This window comes from Lissotriton helveticus, chromosome 4_1 (assembly GCF_964261635.1).
Source record: "Lissotriton helveticus chromosome 4_1, aLisHel1.1, whole genome shotgun sequence".
Classification (NCBI taxonomy): Eukaryota; Metazoa; Chordata; class Amphibia; order Caudata; family Salamandridae; genus Lissotriton; species Lissotriton helveticus.
This window is the reverse complement of record NC_136063.1, coordinates 967424504-967428512: the sequence shown is the minus strand read 5'-3', so window position 1 is coordinate 967428512 and position 4009 is coordinate 967424504.

Here is a 4009-nt window from a genome sequence, read left to right as displayed (position 1 = left end):
CAGCTTTAGCGAATTTAAATCACAACAGGAAAAGAAGGCGGATGATTTTCTCTGGAAGATGGAGGATTTCGAAAATTGCCAACGACGCAATAATGTTCGCATTTTGGGGGTGGCGGAAGGGCTTGAAGGGCAAGACCCTAGGGGTTTTGTGGTCAAACTACTAAAGGGTGCTTTTCCTGAGTCCCAGTGGCAGTGGGAGGCAGAGATACAGAGGGTGCATAGGTTCCCCTTTGTCCAGCGTAAGACATATGGAGCCGAAGGAGGCTCTAAAGCACCACTCCCCAGAGCAATATTAGTGTATGTTGGAAACTTTTTGCTTCGAGAGGAAATTGTCCAGAAAGCCAGACCTGACAGTAAAAGAACTGTGGAGGGTGTTACTTTCTTTACTAGACCAGACTTCTGTCATGTGACTGTTGAAAGGAGGTGGAGGCTCAGGAAAATGATCTCGGAGTTCCAGGCTTTAGGATCAGAGGCATATCTGCTATTCCCAGCTAGGCTGAAAGTGGTCACAAAGGGCAGAGTCAGGATGTTTATGTCGGAAGTGAAAGCACAGGAGTTTATTCAGGAGCTGGGAAGGGTGAAAAAATAAGAGGGTCATTGAGGAGAGGCTCTATGCGGTAGAATGGGCGGGAATATTGGAGAAGATGGGGGAGGGGTGCGACTAACACAACCAGGAAGCGACCACACATAGGTCATTGCTGACCTATTTGCCTGTAGGGAGGGGGTAGGGAGGGAAGGACAGGGGAGGGGGGGAGAGGGGTGGGGGAAGTCAAAAAACAGTGGAAATGTACTGTTTGGATATGTCAGTTAGCACACATTGATCATATATATTGTTTGTTGTCTATATTTTTGAGTAGAGAAGGAAGGAGAAAGATTGGAAGGGGGGGAAAGATGACTAAAGAAACAGCTGGGATACGAAGAAATGTTTTTTTCTACAAAACACAATGTCATGTAAGTTAGTCTCTATAAATGTATGTGGTCTAAATGATCCAAGGAAAAGGGCGAATGTAGCAGCTTATATTAGAACTCTACAAGTGGATTTAGTATGTTTACAAGAAACGCATATAGAGGAAAAGCAGATATACTTAATGAATCAATTGGGCTTTGATGTACTCGCAGCTAGTAGGCAAGGATCTAGGACAAGAGGAGTTGCAATCCTGGGGAGAAGAAGAGATGTGATAGTTAAAAGAAAGAAAGAGGACCACTGGGGGAGATGGGCTATGGCGGAATTAAGCTTTAAGGGGCTCAGTGTAACATTAGTAACCATATATGGTTCCACGGAGGATGATCCGGAGATATGGCAATTTTTAGATATGGAACTAGCACAGTGGCCCGAACTAGTAATATGCTGTGGCGATTTTAATTTGCATGACCCTACAAGTTCATTTATGAATACAGGAGCGGTGTATAATGGTAGAAAGAGAAAGGTAAATAAGGCTATTGCCAATATGGTTAACAATAATCTTTTGGTAGACCCTTGGGTGATGCAACATCCACTGCTAGATGGCAGTACTTTTTTTTCGGCACCTCATCAGGTGTTGGTGAGATTAGACTATTTTTTAGTCTCAAGGTCTTTGGTTTTTGAGACACTGATTGAAAAACAACCAAGGGTTATTTCTGATCACAGTCCATTAATATTGACAGTTAAGGTTCCGCACGTACAGAGTAAGAGATCAATATGGACTTTTGAGAGGAGTCTTCTCCAAGATGCCGATTACAGGAAGCACATGGAAGGGTGGATTAGGTCCTTCTGGGAGATTAATCATGGTACCGCCTCTGTAGGACAAACTTGGGATTGTTTTAAAGCAGGTGTTAGAGGAGAAACACTGTGCTATGTGTTGACAAGACGCAAGAAAGAGAGGTTAAAGATTGAAGCTGTCCGGCAAAAGTTGATTATAGAAGACGGAAAATTAGCTGCTGCAGTAAAATCTAAATCTAGCCTGGAAAATGTACTATTAACATTGGTAGCATTGAAGGCAGATGCAGTAGAAAGTTTCTCTAGAAAGCTTGCTGAAAAATACTTGGCTAAAAAAGAAGAGACCTATGAGTGCAGTGAGAAAGTGGGTCATATCCTTGCGGTTAAAGTTAGACAGCAGAGGGCAGCTGCAGAGATAAAAGAGATATTGGATCCACTGGGTGTTATTGTCACAGGCCCAGATAGGATAAGAGATGTCTTTAGAGTATTTTATGAAAAATTGTATACACAGGAAGACACAGTGGGAATAGTGGAAATTAGGAACTATCTTAAAGACATTTGCCCATCATCTGTCACAAAGGAAGAAGGAGAAATGTTAGAGTCTACCCTAGGTCTGGAGGAATTCATCGATGCATTAAATAGTTTACCATCAGGAAAGGCATCTGGACCTGACCAAATCCCGGTTGAGTTTTATAAAGTATTCCGTGATTGTTTGTTGATTTATATGTTTGAGGTTATGTTATATGTACAGCAAGGGGGGCAGTCACCGGATTCATGGCGAGGGGCAGATATAATTGTTATTGCTAAAAAAGGGAAGCCCGTAACTCTCCCTGGATCTTACAGACCAATTACATTGATGAATTCAGACAGCAAGGTATATTCAAAGATGTTGGCAAAGAGACTAGCAGGCTGTATTGAACATTTGGTGAGCCCATCGCAGCATGGCTTCATACCCGGGAAGGGTACTACACAGCATATTAGGACATTGATTACTTTGATCGACGCGGCAGAGGTCGCAGGCGACCCTATTTCAGCAATCTTTTTAGACGCCGAGAAGGCTTTTGATAGGGTCGCCTGGGAATATCTATGGGAAGTTGTGAAGTGGTGTGGTATTGGTCCAGGATACATACGGGCTATACAAGCCTTATATAGAGATCCGGTTGTAAAAATTAGAGTAAATGGAGGGCACTCAGATCTAGTACATATACAAAGGGGGACTCGCCAGGGCTGCCCGTCTTCCCCACTGTTGTTTGCCCTATATATAGAGCCATTATTACGCAAATTAGAGGGAAACCGTGATATTCAGCCTATGTCATTAAATGGTTGCACTGTGAAAACTCTCGCCTACGCTGATGACGTGGCTATACTGACTCCAAATCCGGATATAGCCATGTTGGGAGTTGAAGCAGAAGCGCATGTCTTTGGGCTGATCACAGGATACAGTCTAAATAAAACAAAAACCCAGATAATTATGAATAGGTTTGCAACAAGTCTGGATAACAGGGTGGTCAAAAGTGCAATATATTTAGGGATTGATATATCTGCAAATTTGGAGGAGATAGTCGAGCGCAATATGGAACCACTGTTAGCGAAAGTTAAAAATGACCTGGAAAGGATAAATAACTTGCAACTTTCTTTGGTCGGATGTACGAATGTGTTGAAAATGATGGTCCTGCCAAATATTTTGTATTTATTCAGGTCAATACCTTTAATTTTCGAGAACAAATGGTTCAATAGGCTGGAGAGTGTAGCTAACAGATTTATTTGGGCCCGAGGAAAAACTCGTAGGGCTTATAAATTCATCACTCTGCCAAGGGATAGAGGGGGTTGGGGTGCACCAGATTTTAGATCATACTACTTGGCTGCTGCTCTCCAATACATGCAGGGACTAATAGGAGGAGGTGGGGGGTCATCAAAGACCATTAATATGTCAATCGAAGCTTATACCGTGGTATTAGGACAAAATACTGTAAATTGTTTCCTGTACTTTACGGATCTGGGCTATCTTAGAAGGCAGACATATAAGACTCTTAGGGCGGCACTTAAAATCTGGAGCTCCTTTTTGAAAAAGACAGGTATGGGAAGATTTAATAGGTATACCAAAGTTTATAAAAACAAATCCTTCCCTGAAGAAATTTTTGCTGATTCAGTAATGGCGGACTGGGAAGACAAAGGGATACATCAAATTGGGGATTTAACAAACTCAGAGGGGATTGTACAATTTGAGGATTTGGTAAAAATATATAAAATAAACAGAAGGGACTTCTTTAAATACCTTCAGATTAGGAGTTTTTTTAGAAATAAACAAGGGGG